Genomic DNA, 20,408 nt, shown 5'->3' with positions numbered 1-20,408 from the left:
GGTTTACCGGTAGGTATTGAGACGACACTCCTCCTTTCGGGTATTCTCGGCTCCGTTCGGCTCAGCATTGCTCCGAGCAATTATTAGGGTTGGCACAACTTGACGTCGCTACGCGCCCAGTCGACCACAGATAAGATAATGACTTGAATTTTGACAACCCTAAATAGCCGGAAGAGATAGGCTATACATTAGAAAGGGACAGCATGATTCGTCCCTGAATCGCTGTCAAACTTCGGTTTTGTAGGAAATGTCCTTTCTGTACCGTAGTACTATTATGTATTCTGCGGTATTGCCTTAATTAAATTTACATTGTTTAGGCTGCCTTTCCACTAAGGCGGAGATGAGAGATGTGCAGAAATCAACCAATAGCATTGGTTGTAATCCAGAGGTGCGGAGAAAAGAACCAATGCTATCGGTTGGTTATTGCACGTCTCCCTCATATCCGGCTCAGTGGAAAGGCAGGCTTATATACCTACCTAAGCAAAAATAGAAGTCGTTTCGAAAGGCGCCGAATTTCAAAATATTATACCTACTTAATTATTTTTTTATCGCCATAGATTTATCAAATAATTCAAATATCTATATTAAAAAAGTTCCAAATGTACCTATACCTATCTAAGATTTATCTCACTGATCAATGAAAAAAATGGGCATGGGCTCAATCCGTTCAATAGCGCCAAGTCTGCGCAAAGCTTTTTGCAAAAAAAAAAACATGATCAGTGTCAGTGATTCAACATTATACGTATCTTATTCATTATTATTATACCTTCCTACCTAGTCTTAACAATAGATACGTAATGAATATAAACTATGAATTATGATCCCATACGAGAAGCATGTAATAGTGAACCATCAGAAGATGGAATATATATATTATTTGCCTTAAGAACCTACGGAACCCTAGGCTAGGGAAAGCTATGACAAATAAATTTATAAATGGTTTCGCTTTTGCAATAGGGAATATTACGCGAAATTCTGCGCAGGGGGCGCCACTCCCACAATCTGAGGGTCTATCACAAAACAAGAAAATCGAAATTTCGTTATCTAACATCTCTGTCACTTGCATATTCAAGCGATAAAGAGGCAGATAGCGAAATTTCGGATTCGCGTTTCCCGGTAGGTTCTCTTAGTTCTCTGCAAACAAACCGCCTTGGTGCATCAATGTCATATTTTATTGTCTCTGAAAACTTGTCAAAAACCTGTCAAGGCACAGTATGTAGGTATGTTACTCTATGGTTTACTAAACGGGCTACTACTGCACTCTGGTGGCAGAACATTGCAGTAATATCCCCTATTGGTACTACCAGCTATAATTCTGTCAAATCAGCTTTGTCAGAAGAAAAAGGCGGCAAATTTTCAAGGGTTGTAAACTATACAGGGTGACATGGTTAACGCGACACAAAACCATATTTTCTGGCTATACACTGTTTATAACTTTGTAATAATCAAGCTCGTATCGGTAGACATCCTAAACGGCCGAATTTAAACTGGTTCCTTAACAAAAAACCTGACAGAACACCCACCTGTCTATAGTGAACATAAGTAAATATAAAGTATCTCTGTGGTAGGTGTATTGTTAGCATCCTTAACGATTCGATATAAATATATTTCTTGATTTTTAGGGTTCCGTACCCAAAGGGTAAAAACGGGACCCTATTACTAAGACTCGCTGTCCGTCTGTCTGTCTGTCCGTCTGTCTGTCACCAGGCCTCATGAACCGTGATAGCTAGACAGTTAAAATTTTCGCAGATTACTTATTTCTGTTGCCGCTATAACAGCAAATACTAAACCGAGACTTCGTCTGTGTGGAGTTAGTAGTTTGGGTACCTTATTTTTTATCCAATCTGCTTTTAATCGATTCCCCATACAAACTTCCACCCCCCTTTTCACCCCCTAAAAGGATGACTTCTGGGATAAAAACTAGGTACCCTATGTCCTTCCCTGCTCAAAATATCTGAACACGCACTAACGCCTTGAGAGGCGTGTTCGTATATTTGTGACCACCTCGGCCGCTCAGATATATCTGATGGCGACTGATATATACCTACTTAAACTTCTTAGCCATATGCGGGTCGACGTTCTTCTTAGGTACGCTTCGTCGCCCAAGTACTCCATGTAAACCAAATTTGGCGAACGATAATTATGTCCCGTTATTTTTGGTTAAATTTGTTATTTTAATTTTACATGTTTTTGCAAGGAATAAGGCATGTTTGATGTAAGACGATAAGCTTGTCTCAAACAATTACATATTAAGTTTATTTATAATTATAACCTAACAGGTTATACGAGAATTGGACTGACGGACTGAGTTATTATGTAATATCGAATTAAGAGCCAAAATCGATTTTTTTATTTTATTTTATTTATTTACACAAAGGGTACATGCTTACAAACAAAATTTATGCATCGCCAAACTGTAACCAGTTTGTTGGCGATTGAAGCGCTCAATAACAAAATGGAATAGGCACCTGAACAAAATAATTAACAGCTGAGACAGTAATCCTTATATATAACATAAAAACTAACAATGAATGCAGATCTATTATATGTATGATAAACAATGTACCTGACTAGTTATAATATGTTCTAAAATCATCAAACTTAGGTACAATTTTCAATTTCATATACTTGGGTGCTTGCTCTTATATCATTGTGATTTTGTACACAGATCTAGTTAAAAAATAACAATGACCTAATTGAATAATTTTACAAATACCTAATGTTAAATATTATGTTAAAAAACAAAAAATAAGTATTACATCATTGGCCACGTACATCATCCTATTTATTAAGCAATCGCTGAATCTGTCACACAAACAGCAACTCGCCGTACTCACCGTTGAATCTTTTTGCATTGACATAAAGCTGACTTTATTTAGGTGCAGTTGTTATTCGTACTCGTACACAACACGACTGATAATGCCTATTATTATGTGAACGAAATATCTTCCCACTGGGAGCACGGACACAAATACGGGTCAAGGCTCCGTATTATAGCCACTATTGAGCTATACAACCGGTTTCACAACGCTTTTTTTAAGTCGGCGCGTGACTAAATGCCTTAACATTCGGTATTTGTGGCTTAAACGGATTTAACAGCCATAATTGTTTGGAGCTAATGAAATTAGTAGCGTCTCGAATTATAACACCAATAAATAGTGAGTTTGTAAAGGAAGTCAAAAAAGGTGATAGTTTAATTTGGGTTTGACATATTGAAGGTTATTTGGAACTCGGGAACTCCTGGGTTCGAATCCCGGTAAGTGCATTTATTTGTGTGATGAACATAGATATCTCTGTTCCTGAGTCATGGGTGTTTTCTATGTATATAAGTATGTATTTATCTATACATATACCTAATTACGTATGTAAATAATATGTTATCGTCGCCTAGTAAGTACCTATAGTACAAGCTTTGCTTAGTTTGGGGCTAGTTAGATTTCTGTTACATTGTCCCCAAGTATTCATTTATTGTTTATTTATTTATTTATATCTAAATTTCATTGCGTTTGTTTATGTTACGCAATACCCATCCCATTTTCTAATTTAAAATAATTTTTAGCTTGTATAAAACGTGTTATTTTCGATGTTTCAAGTTTTTTACCATGTTTTTCCATCCTGTATAACAGACCTAGATTTGTTATTTTTTTTTGTTTATTTCGTTTTGAACCTGCATATATAAAAGTCCCAGAATAAAAGGGTTTCCTAATAAAATAAGTAGCTAAACTCATTTTTATCGCGTTAAAAGGCGATTTCCTAATAAATATGGAGACAGAGAATGTCAAACGTCAAACACATCATTCATTGCATACCTTCGAGCTACATCGTAATCGTAATATATTTCTCGATAGCAACATGATACCTAGATGCCTACCTAACGACATTGTATTAATGTCGGATGCCTATTAGACATGCAGTACACATCCTTATTATGCAACGTCTTGTCTTCAGGCAAAAGGTACCATTATTGATAATGCAAACGGCTTGACGAGCGACAATATATACTTTTTTTACCTTATTGCACAATAAAATTGTACCTTTTGCTTGATAACGACACATGAACAATATTTTAGAACTTAGAAATTGAAATGTTATAAAAATCACAACTATAGACGTGATGCTATGCGACATAGCTTATCGTGAAAAAGGTTAGGTCAAACGATGTTTACATAGCATTAGGTAGTCGCCGGCGTCAACCATTTGGTATTTCAATATTATTAAATATAGCTTATAGGTATGTTAAAACAGACGAGATGTTTAGGATGCAGGCCGTGAATATAAATTATAAAATAACCGATTTGCAAGACCTATATAAGTCCGTAAGGTTTCCGTGAACAGTTTTGTACGGAACACTAAATAGACTATATTTAATATACTTATTACTCGTATATTAATAAATACCTACACTGGAAAGTTCTTTCTCTTTCACGTTTCTTCAGTAATTGGATTAAAATAATATATGGTCGCCTTATAAAACATACTTATTTAAATTATATTTGTGGTTTAAGAAATTACAAGGTTATTTCATAAAAATACATAGATTTTTTCTAAATAATAGTGAAGTAAAATACACCTAAATACCTTCACGGAAAATGTCAATTTAGCCTAAGTAAAATAAAAAACTAGAAGTGACGATTTATTGACATCATCCATGTCCTTCTAGTCAACGCTGTTTTGAAATACATCATATTAGTCACAGACTATCCATATTCTGTTGATTTAATGTGTAATCTGTTCAAATAAGCAAGGAACAGATGTTCAATTAGCAGTCTGTTGAATTTTATACTAATTCACGATGACTCATATAAGGCCGGTCTTGCAACAGCGCCTTATAAGGCCCGGCCTTTACCCCGTGTATTTATAAGGCTTAAATACGGGCTACTTTCAAAACTTGCCATATGTTTCATTTCATATTGACAGTTGACCAAATTTCTCTGTGCAGATGTTTCTAATTTGAATTAGGTATACCTATAACCACGTTTTAAGATAATCATGCTAACTAAATAACTTTTAAATATAAAAATATAAAAACCTCTTACGCAATTATGGCAAAAAATGCCTTTCATTTTGGAAAAGGGCTGATACTCTTCAAACTGCGGGATCAATTTTTATCAACCATACATAACTAAGAACCTCCGCAAAGAATATCTCTTTTACGTAAAAACCGCATTGAATCCGGTTCTACCGTTTGAGAGCCACGATGCCACAGACAGACACACAGACAGACAATGGAGTCAAACTATTAGCACCCTTCTTTTTCTCTTTTTGCGTCGGGGGTTGAAAATAGATCTGACGAAAAATCATCCAAATTACCACTTTAGCACCTTATTATGTACATGTATGTAATAATAAGTAATTTTATAATTTGAATGATTATTTTCATTGCAAATAGTAAATATACCTGTATATGAGTACCTATCTCCATGAATGTAATAAAATAAATGTGAGCTTTTTAGACAATTAGCTATTATAGGTCATTTTTAGGGTTCCGTACTTACCTCAAAAAAAAACGGAACCCTTTATAGGATCACTTTGTTGTCCGTCCATCCGTCTGTCTGTCAAGACCCTATATCTCGGGAACGCGTGGAGGTATCGAGTTGAAATTAAAACCATATACTCAGGTCTACAGTCCCTTGAAGCTGTGAAAAAATCAAGCATCTAAGTTAAAGTAAAAAAAAGATACGGCCGTTTATGACACAGAAAACGTCGACACTCTCAAGGGAATCAAAATTTATTCCCGTTAATCTAGAACTATGAAATTTAGCAAGTAATATCGTCTAACACTACAAATACAGGGAAAAATCTGAAAACAGTAAATTTGTAAAAAATAAGTAAGAGTTAAATTTGTACGGAACCCTCGGTGGGCGACTCCGACTCGCGCTTAGCCGGTTCTTTTGACGCAATGGAACTCAAAAAATTATAAATATGCATTTTCATATCCACATATATAGCTTTTAGGAGCACTCGTCATACCCATGTCCTTGCTCCCATTTTTTGCATAATGGAAGACCTTCCTGATCCGCGTTCTTCCTGTTTTCTTATGAGTGGTTGAACGTACTATTTTTCCTCGTTCGGCAAATAAAGGAATGTCTATCATATTTATCTAACAATCTAACATATTTGGTACATTAAAGTCAGATGGTGGTTTAAAATGTAGGGCAAAAATTTGTAGCTTTTAATTCTGTTTAACACTAATTTCACAATATTCTCGCGTTTTCCAGATCTGGTAAAAAATGGTAATAAAATCACAAGACATTTTTTATTTGTATCGATATTATTTGTATCGATAGTATCGATATTATAAAGCCATTTGCGGATGGATAATTTGTTGTATTGATTTAACGACTAAATTACTTATCTGTCCTTTACAAGTTTCAATGTTCAATCCAAAGTAAACTGCTGGAAACGTTCGGAATGTACGAGTGATGTAAATAACATGTATTCAATATTTTTTGAGGTCCGATTCACACGTTACATTTTATTAATTATATATATATGGCATATTGCAATAATGCGTCACCTTACATTTGTGCAGTGTCGATATGATCAGAGACTAGTTTATATAAAGACTGCTAATATCCATACATCAATATTGTTGAAGATTGCACGACTTTACAAGGTTTCAAACAGGAATAAACACACGTCGTAACCTATTTGGCACTTATTGGCGTCAACCACAAGTACCACAACAGGGGGCCCATTTCTCGAATGGTATTAGACTAATATTATTAGTGTGTAGCCATGGTAACCCATCCGATCTGACAGTTCATGTACTAAAATATTAGTCGAGAAATGGGCCCCAACTATTACTATTATGTAAGCTCTAGGTCAGTAGTTCCCAACATTTTCAATATTATTGCCCGTGTGCTATTTGACAAACTATTTTAACCCCCAATTAAAATGATTTTAACCAGTCAATTCAATATTTAAAAAAAAAATACCGTCAAAGGTTCTTAAAGATGGCGCCAGCATAGGTTTCCCCTGTTTCATAATTATTGCGACCATGGTTTGAAAGATGATACACAAATACACAAAAGTTTCTTGTTTTGTTCTATGGAATTTGGCTTATAGGGCATCCAATAGCGCAGCGGGATGGGCCATAAGCCATTCGACACCACTACCCGCTGGCCCATCTCAGTGGGCCACTATGATGGTCCATCGTGCAGAGGAGCCACAAGACATAAAATACCAAATAAAACAAGAATTTAATTAACAAATAAAACAGGATCGACAAGTAAAGCCTATGTTTTCGTCATCGCTATTCGGACACCTTAGAAAATCCAACTACTTATACCTTTCCGGTTCTAATTGCCGAACCGCAACCGATGCACTTTTAAAACAGATCAATAAGCAGTCTACATTTACCTGTCTTCCAATACGCCCGTCCCCCTTTTTGCGGATAACTCGTTGCATCGCATTGACCGCGACCCCATTCCGCAGTCCTTACCGGTATTGTCGGCAAGGCTGCCTGCTTTTTATGGGCCGTTGGACGTTTTCAAAACTTGTACCGTTATGTTTATCTACTGAGATTTTATTTACAAAGGAACAGGTCAAAAATATAAAATGCAGCTGCAATTTTGGAACGTGTAGTCCATTTTAAGCTTTATACAGGATGAAAAATCCAAGTGGTCAGTATCATTAATAATGTTTTTTTCGACAGAAGTTTCCCACTTCTGGGGAAAGGACCCTCCTAGACTAATTCCCAAGTGCAGTTTCTGACCAGTTGTTGTTCAGGTAATTTATTTACAAATACAATATCTACACAAATATTAAAATACAGCTGCAAATAACGCGTAGTCAGACTAGTCAAGGCAGTGTCCAATTCCATGTTAACACACAGGTACAGATTTAGTAATTCAAGGGGACAGTATTATGACTTTATTTGGTTTCATAATAAATAGTCCTATTTTAGCTATCATAATAGTTATTGCCGGTCTTATTGTCGGCAAGGCTGCCTGCTTTATATGGGCCACTGGACTTCAAAACTGGTTCAGTTGCAGTTATGTTTATCACCTGAGATTTTATTGGATTTTATGTACAAAGGAAACAGGTCAAAAATAAATTAAACGCTGTAATTTTGAAACCGTTTCCGTTTATGAACTGCATACAGGGTGAACTACCCAAGGTGTCAGTATTTTTAGTTTGGTACCTTTGTGGATTACCGTTGGACTTTTTCAAAGCTGATGCCCTTTATCTTCGTGTATAAACCGAGATTTTATATCTCACGGTCTTTATGTATAGATCAAGTCAAAACATACAGGTATACAATACACAAATATTCTAATTCATGTCTATGAACTTTATACAGGGCGAAAAATCCAAAGGGCAAAATCCAAAACCAAATAAATCAAAAGATTGATAGTTTTATAATTATTAGTTAGGTATAGTTGTATACATTTAGTAGTATTAGTAGTAAACTCTTTATTGTACAAAAATACACATTCAAAATTACATGGTACAAATAACAAGATGTACAAAGGCGAACTTATCCCTTTGAGGGATCTCTTCCAGTTAGCCTTTGAGTAGATGAGTGATTTTCACCAAAAACCAAAAATATTCTGAGTCGTACTTTTGTACCTAACGGGATGCAAGTGTGGCGTCTGCATCTGAGTTCTGACATTGTAATTAGTATTTCTGTTGCGCAGAACTGTATATGTGTAATTCCTGTAGGTGTTGCCAGCTGATTCAAAACATGAATGTAAAAAAAAATTACTATGCTGAAAAATATTATTTTGTCGAATAATGTTTAAGGTAGAACTTAGTATGTACCAATTATAAACAAACATTTTCAAAGTCACACTCATAATACCTAAACCAGCATCCAAGTACAAATTGAGCACTTGAAATCCTACCAGTGACGTAATTAAGTCCGGCGACATTGCTCATCGTTATTTGTGTCCATGACCGTTGGTTACTAGCCCGAATTTATAAAAATATGTATACACTTTGCACCTTATTCCATTGTAATAAGGAAACAAATGGACCGGGTGTAGGTATGTGTAGATTAGCGAATGAATGAACTCGTTGATAACGAACGTATTTTAACGACCAATTTTCCATGCGGTATGGTGGTATGCTTATCGGCAAAATGCGGCGGTTTCATGAAAATATTTGTTATCCTATCCATTTTATATTAAATTATTATACCTATGTATATAAGAACCTTTATCTCGATTTTTTTTGTATTGGAATTACATTCGCATATCGAATGTACATAGTTTGAGACATGGCATAAAAATATGGGTAACAAACTAATATGAAAGCCATCTTACACGATAATGACTAATTCCACAGAGAAAAATAAAACGACGACGGTATCTTTCATTATAATAATTTGTCATTCGTTTCGAATTCTTCATGCACGCCAATAATCCCGTATAACATATAAATTCTGCAATAAGTAAATATATTTTTGTTAATCAATGTACATTTGGTTAATTTATATAAAAATGATTTCATTTCATTATTAAAATTGTATTATAAGCTTGTTAGCAACATCTATTATGAACATGAATTCGTTGTGATAATATTATCGTTCAAGCTAATTAAATAGCATACTAATGTTCGTATACCGATTGTATAATAATCGACCTTTGGCTTTGCATTGCTTCTAAGCATTGAATGATAATAAATATCTATTTAAATGATATTGCCTATTGCATTGACTGTGCAATGCAATGCAATATTGAATCCATATCTAAGATATGAGTATGGAAAGATATGTTACGTACCTACTTATTTCATAATATTATGATTTCCTGAACTCACATATTCATTTGTATTCGGAATTTTTTACATTCAGTAATTACTACTTTTATCTGAAATAATAATTATTTTTTGACAGAGAAATGAAACAATAAGCGAAAAGCATAAAAAGAGTGTGTTTGTACAGAGGATGGACGCTTTAATTTTGAAGAGCAGAAATTTCATCCTGGTGGCATATTCTGTTTGTAATAACAAGAAACGGATTTCATCTGGATTTGTTATGGATATATTCTGTCAGTGTCAAATGTGACATTTCTGGTTAGAAAAACATGATCAATGAAAGAAGTCCGATTATTTTTAATTCGTGAAATTTTACCACAATGCAAAGTGAACCGTTTCACTAGTGTCCCCTCTTGGAATTCACGTCCGATAGAAGCAGGTGCGCCGAAATAGCACAAGGAGGACGCCTGCTTAGTTTACAAGAAACCACTTCCTCTGTCTCCAAACGTAAATTAGACGGCGGTTCAGAATATTGATGAAGCTCGCTTATCAGCTCGACCCATCTAGGCAAAGTGTTACATACCGCCTTTTTATGCTCACAAAACAAAACAACGCTCTCAAAAATATAGGTACACAATATGTGTATAATTGAGTGATAAAATGTGGCTTTGAGAAGGGTCCTTATGCACATGAAGCATAGGATCCTGCAGAAAAGCCAAAAATAAGCCGTCATGTATTAATTATATTAATAATTCCAGTTTTCGGTCAAATCATGTACAACTTAATGACGTTTACTTTGCAATATATCAAGTTTTCCATTGAGATCCTTTCCATTCCCATTATATTGACGTTTATACGTATACCTACTAGTAATTTTGGTATTTTCTGAACCGTCAATTACGTTTATATCATTTGCTACGGTATTGCAAACTTGTTTAAATCTTATAAATTATTTGTTCGTTGTCAATACAATACCTTAAATTAAAAATCCTGTTTCATTTCGCCACTTCTTGAATCACTGCGCGAACCTTTAGTCAGGTTTTTTGTCCTAAATTCAGTCGGACCTCGTTTCTGAATCACGTTTAAAGAATCCTCGATTACGTCATCAGCACGAGCACAATGTACATGTCTATTCGGCTAGTTAGTCATTGTACAAAATCAGTTGGTTATATTTATATCATAAGCTTAATTGTAAGCATTAATCTTTAGTCTATAAGCGCATTTCAATTGTGCTCATTCGATAGTAAAACCCATGTTAAGAGGCCGGTGTCGATTTTGGAGCAAAAATGTAAAATTGATAGATTCAGTCGTTGAAATTATACACGTTTTGTTACGTAATATCTAAATAACAAGTATTGGTTTCTATTAGCACGTCTTCTCATTTTGCCTTTTAATAATGAGGTCGCGAGCGTGCGTCACCGTTAATATATGAAGAGAAGGGGCAGTTTTTAAAAATTCATCAAAAAGTTATGGTGGTAAATTATACAAATTGATGTATAAGAATAGTTACGTTGAACGTAAAATTACGTTGAAATTAAGTCGATTTTCAGAGAAATTGTGTTTTGAGTGTATAAACTAAAAAAAAAAATCATTTGTTTTGAAGTAATTTCTGGAGAAAATTGAATTCGTTTAACTTTCATTTCCTCGAACTCTAAGTCATATAACAAAAATGTCATCTGATAAAGGCCAAGTACAGAATATGTGTAATACAAATTTACCATTTTTAGCAGTCCAAACTTTATGAAATTTACAAATAAGAGCGACAAAATCAGTGCTTTACGCGCGTTTACCTAAACGTCCATCAGAAAAAAAATCATTACTAATTTAGTGTCTGTTTTCAAAAAATTGATCTGAAAAAAGGCAAGATTCTTAGACGTGCTAATAGAAACCAGTACTTGTTATATCAATTAGGTAACAAAAGGTGTACAATTTCACCGACTAAATCTATCAATTTTACGTTTTTGCGACTAAAATCGACACCGGCCTCTTAATGTAAAATTACATAATGTATCAATATACCTACACATAATTACATCATGTCTAAACGATGACAGATAATTAGCGTTTCCAAATTCACTCCAATATTACTATTTTAGTTTCCGGTACCATGTGGGCCTTATATTCATATTGCACAGTATCATATTTGTTTGTTTTCGTCATATTCTTCAACCGAAATTAAAACAAAAAGATACAGATAGTTTCAATGTAAGTTCTAATTCTAACCGCGAAGAAGTGAAATAGCGATAAACATACGATGTACCTAATATGATACACAAGTGGCTGCGGCAAGAATGCCATGTTCATTCGATATGCTAGAAACGATTAAAACTGGCGCTAAGTTGCCACATGCATAAATTAGTGGCGACAATTTCAAGCGCGTGCAATTATTACGGGATGTGGGCCTTATTTTCGAATGTGCGTTCGATGTATCAATATTTTATTTAGATTCTAGCCAGCATATATTGATAACGCTTACTTTAAAGGACATGAGCTATTATGTGTCTAACTTGTTAGCTCGCTTTGCTGTTAGTCATTCAATTCGTAGTGTAAATTTACATGGTCTCAGGATATCACGAATAACGTGATTCAAAATTAGCGTTTTCCGCCTCACTAATAACAAACAATAAATTATCTACGCTCCTTAAATAAAGTTGAATTAAATTAAATTGACTCAAACATATAACATTTCATTTCTATCACGTCGTTTTTTCACCCTGTATCTACGAGTATCTGCATAGATACAAGTATGTACGTCACGATAGCAAGTATAGTGACAATAAATGTACCACAATGCATTGTTTGACTGTCTGTCTGTACCACTCCCTTAATGGATGCCACGCCTTGACAACTTACGATTGTAATTTAGTCTGTATCGTTCAGTGAATTGCTAGATATTTTATGATGATCGCGCCTTAGATTGTGTCATATGAAATAATCATTGAGTAAATAATAATGCAAAATGTATTGACCGTTTAAATTGCCAAGATATCCAAATCTCATCCTTATTATTGATTAAAATTTACATGAAAAGAATTTTGTTATGTTTTTAAAGAAGAAACGGCCAGTATTTTTTAGTTACGACGCGCGCCCTGCCAGAAAGGTTCGCGTTCTAAAAATAAATTCAAACGGGTTTTTAAAAAAAAATCTCATCATTTTTGTTGTTATGGTGTGACCTTGGGCTCGTTAAAACGCAGTCTAAGATCAGTGAATCATCTGTGGCGATGCTTATTCATTAGTTTCATAGTCGGATATTTGAATGCAACATTAGAACATTAAGTATGTACTTATCATTATTTATTTACTGTCGTCGTAACAACTATGAAATCATCCTAGTCTGTCTGTCCAAATGTCACACGCTGATTAATTAATTTTTAGTAATGTCACACCTTAACAGCGTAGTCAAAATTTTAAATATTTTCTCTTTTTTAGGTTTCCGTAGTCCGAAAGTCGCCAAATGTTATTGTTTCATTTATTTATTAAATTGTAATTATTAATGTGCTAATCATGTAAGTTTTATGCACACAATAAATTTTACCCTGTATACGAAACATCAAATTGTCTTTAAGTACAGACACGTTGTTTCTATATAGATCAACACGGCAAGCAGTGTTGTGGTCATTCAACTATTATTACTAACGTATAGAACCGACACAGAGAAGCATTATTTTGCGTCATGAGTAACTGCCGTTTTGGCATCAAACCATAGAAGCGGAGCGTGAATCTCGCGACCTAAACGCGTAAGCGCCATGAATTTTACGGCGCTTACGACGTTTTGGTCGCGTTGTACAGGTTGCGATTGCGACAATTTCATTGTTTGGTATTTATGTCGTCTATATAGTAATAATAACTCAGTGGTTGTGGTAGACGGCCACAGATTGGCCAACTAAGCCACAGATTGGCCAACGAAACCATAGATTAGCCAACATGACCACCAAACTAAGTTAGCTTAGACGGACTTTTAACTAAAAAAAATAAAAATAAAAAAACGAAGTTAAAACTAAACTAAAACTAAATTAAGATTAAATTAATATAGTTTATTACCTAGGTTTTGCTTAGAGGTGTTATGATTGCTAAATCTCACAAACTAATTTCACTTAATCACAGTAGGTAGGTACCTAAGAAGAAATTGAAGAATATACACACCTACTAGCTAGAGGAAGGTACAAAAACAATCCAATCCCATTCTTTGAACGCGTTTACCAAGAGCAACAACAAAACAAACTAACTATGCACTATTGTTCCTACGTTCCTAGCAGAGACTATTCAATTATAAAGACAGCAAATTTATGTGAGTATATGTGTGAGTATATCACACAAAGTATATGTTTGAGTTTATGATTTCATTATGAGACATCAGTTATCCGCGGCCACGGCACGACCAGTGAAACCTGCGTCGAAAGGTCAGAAATAAAAGTAACAAAATGAATTCCCGATAGACCCGATTTAAATATGTTTTAATTAGCATTTTATTTAAGTAGTGATATCGTTTTAATATTATCAGTTATATTAATATAGCCTGCACCTAAAAAACGTATCTTTTTGGCCCAGACGTTGACTGGACAACTTTGCCTTAAGGTATGAAGGTATGAAGTCCGCCATATGTACTACTTTATTGCTATTTTATGTGCACAGTTTAAATAAAATAAATAATAAATTTCCATACACAGTTGCGTTGTTCATTACTGCGTTAGATTACATTAACAAGGCCTTACGTATGAAACAGCCATTTTATGCGAAATCAACGTTCGTCCTGTACCAAAAGTCATTTAGTATGACTAGACTCAGAAAAACAACTGATAATTAAAAACGTAACTGTACAGACTAGTTCACAAACATCTTTGCAAGCTAACGTTCTAAAAATATATTTACACGACCTTATTGTTAGCTTCTTAGATGTTTGTGACCTCTACCGTAGTACACAAATTACCAGTCCTTATACCCACTTGTCTCTGGCTAGCCAATTTCCCTGCACTTGACACGGTCATATTTCTATTCCGAAGAGGTTTTCGCTCATAAACTCAGTTTATGGCCATACGGCCGCAACTCGAGCGGGTTCATCCACCTCTGCAGTGTTTGATTTCGAAGGCAAACATGCGAATGTGGTTTCGAATGAGCAGGTTTTAGCTTCGGTGACTTTTGAAAGTTTTATTGCACTCGAGCGACATCGTCATTTGAGTCAGAAAAAGCTAGAGTTAGACCATGATAAGTCTGCAACGATTTTAATAGCACACGCAGTGCTTGTTATTTTAAACGTTAAACTTCTATGAAATTATGACGTATAAATAACACTTGCACTGCGCATGCTATCAATATCGTTGCAGACTTATCTTGGTCTTACGCATGACATTTGTAATGACAAAGTGTGGCAATGTCGTCATTAATGTCGTGTCTATGAAAATCACGTTTAATTACCCAAGTTTCTTAGTCATGTTTAAAAATATAGGGTGAAATTTTGCGTGCGTTGCGTTGCGCTCTTCGTAGTGACTTTATAGGTCATACTGACCTACTTTTATTATGGGACCATTGCCGAAAACGCAAAAAAAAAATTGACTGTCCCATATAAATCAGCGGCATCACATAAGCCGGAATGTATGAAACAGCTAAAATTTTTTCGCGTATTTGACATGGTTTTCATGATAAAAGTTGTTCAGTATGACCTATAAAGTCACTACGCACTAGGGCTCGCGGTCGAATCCGTGTTTCGTTTACACGTTTCGAATACCCGTCTCCGAATAATACGTAAACGGTTTTCTGGCCCGTTCCGCACGTTTAATTAAGAAACGTGTAGTTAAGACCCGTGTACACGGATAAACGGGTATTCGAAGATACGTATCTTATTTATCCGTGGCTCCGGACACGTCCTTGACGATAGTAGCGAAGGAACGAACGCCAGCTACAAATGAATAGACAAACGATTCATGACGAGTTTCTGTCATATTTAACCTTATTCCGTGGGGTCATAGAGTCGAAATTTAATAAACGGTTTAGAAAACCCTTTCTTGAGCAGGTAGTTTTTGCTTGCAATAGGTATTACGAGTATTCACGCTTCTTATCAAAGTAGTATTTTATATAGCACTTTAAATAGCTACTTTTTTTTACGTTGCGGGTTAGCAATAAAATAAAATAAAAACCTGCTATTCCTATTTAAAAAAAAAAATAGAACCATGGAGTTCAGTATGTAGGCAGGAAGTCAAACTAATGTTCGAAATTGGCATTAGGTAAGTATTTATAAAAAAAAAAATTTTTTAACTTGCTTCTTTATTTTTAGTTTAATTTGAGAACATGATATGAAATTATATTTCTTGTCATATACCTTATAAAACAAAGTCCCCCGCCGCGTCCGTATGTCTGTCTGTATGTTCGCGATAACCAGACCTCACCTATGAATGAAGTTTTTCTTTGGGAATGTTTATGCGTATATTTTGTTAAGGTTTGGTTTAAATTGGTAGAAGTATGACGATGTTTGCTAATGAAGTTAGAAAAAATCACGCTGGCCAGGAGCTTAATCGGTAACGCTGCCCAATCTATTTGAGATATAACGACACAATGTATGGTGGAAAAAAGTCTACAAAAAAGTGCGCGATGGCTGTCTGTCTATATTTTAAGAATAATTAACCCATTATTAACTTCTAAAAAAACCGGACAAGTGCGAGTCGGACTCGCCCACCGAAGGTTCCGTACAAAATTTAATTTTAAATTTTAGTTGTTATAGCGGCAACAGAAATACATGTGTAAAAATTTTAACTGTCTAGCTATCACGGTTCATGAGATACAGCCTAGTGAGTGGTGACAGACAGGTGGATGGAAGTCTTAGTATTATTGGGCTTCCGATGTGAATACTTGTTACAGAATGTATTTTATTATGCTTGACTCTCCATGCGAAGCCGGGGCGGGTCGCTAGTTATTAATAAACATTTTAAATCAACTAGATAAAATTGCACCGTCTCAATAAATTCTAATTGTTTTTGCTTTAGGTACCTCTTACCATAATAAAACGCTTTTTAGTGCGGCGCGGCTACAAAACAATGGAAAACATTTTCTTGTGCACCTTATTACAACGACATAAAGCTTATAATTCGCGGTGACACTTGTGATAATAGTTTGGGAACCTACATGTTTTCGACGATGACAAACAAAAGGATATTGGAAAACAATGGATGGATGGACCATTTAAGTTTATTACCTGAACGCTAGTGAGAAAGTGACCAAAGTGAATTATGAATGATTACCAATTTAAAGACCTATCTTAATGTAATTAGCAATATTATCGCAAGTTATCCAAGGTAGTATGGGTCTTTATGGTTCTTGGGTAAAGTTCTGCTTTTCATTTGAGCATGATTACTCGATAATCCCGCTTTTGTGTACCTAACTTTTTTTGCGCCGTTGGCAGGTTTGTTGTTTTCGCAAAGCAGTAATACACCTGAGATAAAAATAACCACGAAATAATTAAACTGTTATTTTTAATGAATATTGTATTCTGTCTGCACACCTATTATTAATGAAAAAATACAATACCATAATGTAATTATAAAAAAAAACAATGATCGATATCAAATTTATGTAATTAGCTTAGAAGCAATCGGTTTTATTAAATGATATAAATAGTTTAAAATAAAAATTATATATACCTACTATTAAACATAGGAAGATGGCTCAGTACCTATGTTTTATCAATACGGTTAAAAACAATTTAAAAAAAAGTAATTGTGCGGTTTTATGAAACCACGATGCAAGTGAAACTTTTCGGATTGTAGGCATTTAACTAAAAAAATTCGGAAATTAATTCGAATTACGGTATTAAAATCGCGGTTTTAATGTTAACTTAATAAATTGGGGCGATAGAATAAAAGTTTTACTTTAAAAATCGTAGACAAACGAATTCATCTGAAGTCAACATAATAATAGTGGAAAGTGGACCTTGTTACCATTGTACATTGGCTCAAACTGGTTCGGAGTATTCAGACCCGTTCGGAACGGTCTTAAGTACCCGTGTAAACGGAGATACGTGTCTGAGATACGTTTCTTGGGAACGTTCCTTCGAAACGTTTTCGAATCCCGGCGGTTCCGTGTAAACCGGGTTCTTAGTACCGCCGGGCTTAAGAACACGGGTATTCGTTTCGGCGTGTAACACGGATACCGGGAGCCCTACTACGCACGTGCAGTGTATACAGGATACATTATAATGTACATTCCGAAATTGGTATTTACAACAAAAGTGACTGTACGTTTCTGTAAACGTGTTGTTTTCCTTAAATTACGAATTCCTTACAAGACGCGTTGACCTAGTAATATTCCAAGAAATTCGAGAATCGAATATACCTTATGCAGCAAAATTTATGTTAAACTTGACTGGGGCGGGTCGTCTCAAATTATAGGTATTGTAGACGGCGGTCAGCGTCAACTCCGTCAAGGAACGCATCCTAAAAATTATTTCTTTATGTCACTTTTGTCATCTTTTTAATTCTCACCTTTTATCCTATATATATATCTCGTTTGGGGCATGCGCATAACACAAGGAAGCCAAAACAATACAATTTTAATTTGATGGGAAAAGACGTGGAAAGGACAGAAAAAAGAAAATGTGATCTGTGCAGTTAACTTTTGGTCTGGTGCGGTGAATTTTATGACAAAGCCGAAGAATTTTATTATTTAAGTATTTGGTGTGAAGTAAAGTTGCACAGCGGATTTTAACGACAATTTTATCAAGCATCATTGCACTAAGAGCAAACCGAAGACCTGCACAAGCGCCACGGGGGTGTGTGTGTAGGGCCTTTATTTATCTATATTTTATCCTTTGAGTTTACGATCCTTTGCGTGCAAGAAACGGGTGTGGATTTGTCCGAGGTGCTGACCAGAATCAGTGTAATTGAACCAGCGCAATCATCAAGGTCAAAATCCATGCTAACCGGGCGGCTGGAAGGCTTTGAAACCACAGAATAAGTAATAGTATGATCATACCATTAGCACTAAACGTTAGAGGTAGAAATGTAGGTCCTGCATGTTTTAGATCAGTAATAATACTGAAATCGGACTATTTTTGAAAGTTGTTCACTTTTTTAGGGTTCAGTGCCTCAAAAGGAAAAAACGGAACCCTTATAGGATCACTCGTGCGTCTGTCTGTCTGTCCGTCTGTCATAGCCTATTTTCTCCGAAACTACTGAAATTTGGTACACATGTAAGTTTGTGACCCAAAGATGGACATGTAAGCATGTTACGTAAACATATTAATTTTAAACACGGGGGCAATTTTTGGGGGGTAAATTAGAAAATTAAAAAATAAAGTTTGTCAAACTATATCGTGTTACATATCAAATGAATGAGCTTTTTTTTATAATTTTAAAGTAAATAGTTTAGAAGTTATTCAAGAAAATAGGCAAAAAATTACCATTCCCCCCCTTTATCTCCGAAACTACTGGGTCAAATTTTTTGGAAAAAGTACACAAAATAGATCTTTACCTATAGATTACCGGAAAACCTATTAGAAATGTGCAGTCAAGCGTGAGTCGGACTTAATTACTTAGTTTTTGATCCGACCCCTACGGGTTTTTTAAAGACTTTTCACATAAAAGATACATTGTTTAAATTAATTTTTAACAAGCAGAAACGTCTGCGATCGATGCTATGAAGCTTAGAATAAATTTAAAAGTGGAAAAATTACATTGTTTAAATTGTGTAATGTACGGAACCCTTGGAACGCGAGTCCGACTCGCACTTGTTTTTTTATATAAACCAATTTAGTTTTAGTTTTATTTATTAACCTTAAGGTAACATGGTAAGTCAGCATTTAACAATAATAGAGTAGGTATATTTAAGCAAAGAGGATATAATAAGATAGAGCGGTACTGTCATAGTAAATTTTGCAACCACTATAAATTCACTGCCATCTATCGACATACTTTAAAACTAAAAATGAAAATTTATAAAAATACGTTAAAATATATTTAAATATGGATAAATGATTATTTATTTGCATTAATTATTTTTATATGATTTTGACCCATGTTCTTTCACTGATATGCGTTAAAATTATAAATAACAAACGAAACCGTAAACGCCCTCTATACGAAAGTAGGCCAAAGCTAGTGGCGCCATCTGATCGAGAATCAAATTTTCGTGATTTTCGAGGCACGTTTTTTCCTTAGACTGTAACCATCTATTACGGATCTTTGATCTAAAGTAATCCGCTTAATAATAATTAATTTCATACAGAAAACACAGGCCAAGATGTTTATTTTATTAGCCCTGACCTCAACAACTTTGGCTAGTTACATTCAGACCACTAATTTGCCCTTATTAAATGTGTCAGTCCTGAATAGGTACTCCTGACATATATTGTTTTTCTGGCCGCATGAGTAGGTGACTAATAATTTATAATAGGTACTATTCTTAATTACTTGCCATACCTACCACTAATTGGTTAGTCTAAGTCAGTTGGTCAGGGGTAAGAATCATTTCGAGAAAAACAGCCAGCCACATAACAGTAAAAAAACAGCAACCAACGCATAATAAACACCAGTTTCTGTTCTTCTTCTTTGGTTATCTTTGATTTATATGAGCCGTAATTGTTCATCAAAAGAGCCGCATGTGTTATTTTTTCTAATGTAATGTATTTCGCGTTGAATTTGGCGCTATAGATGTGGCATCATCCAGAACGTCTTCCATTATAAATTCTCGAAAGGTCCTATCCTAGGACACCATCCTCATGA

General features: G+C 34.9%; 2 protein-coding genes across 2 annotated transcripts in view; both read left to right on the top strand.

Moving 5' to 3' along the window:
- Positions 1-20,408, top strand: part of LOC134744406 (mitochondrial glycine transporter B-like) — a 373,541-nt gene that overhangs the window by 323,629 nt on the left and 29,504 nt on the right. The gene's annotated exons all lie outside the window — the stretch shown is intronic.
- Positions 1-20,408, top strand: part of LOC134744417 (myophilin-like) — a 29,630-nt gene that overhangs the window by 1,076 nt on the left and 8,146 nt on the right. The window lies entirely within an intron of this gene.

The sequence above is a fragment of the Cydia strobilella genome, chromosome 9 (assembly GCF_947568885.1).
Source record: "Cydia strobilella chromosome 9, ilCydStro3.1, whole genome shotgun sequence".
NCBI lineage: Eukaryota > Metazoa > Arthropoda > Insecta > Lepidoptera > Tortricidae > Cydia > Cydia strobilella.
Note: the sequence above shows the minus strand (reverse complement) of the source record. Positions and strands in the feature narration are given on the sequence as shown.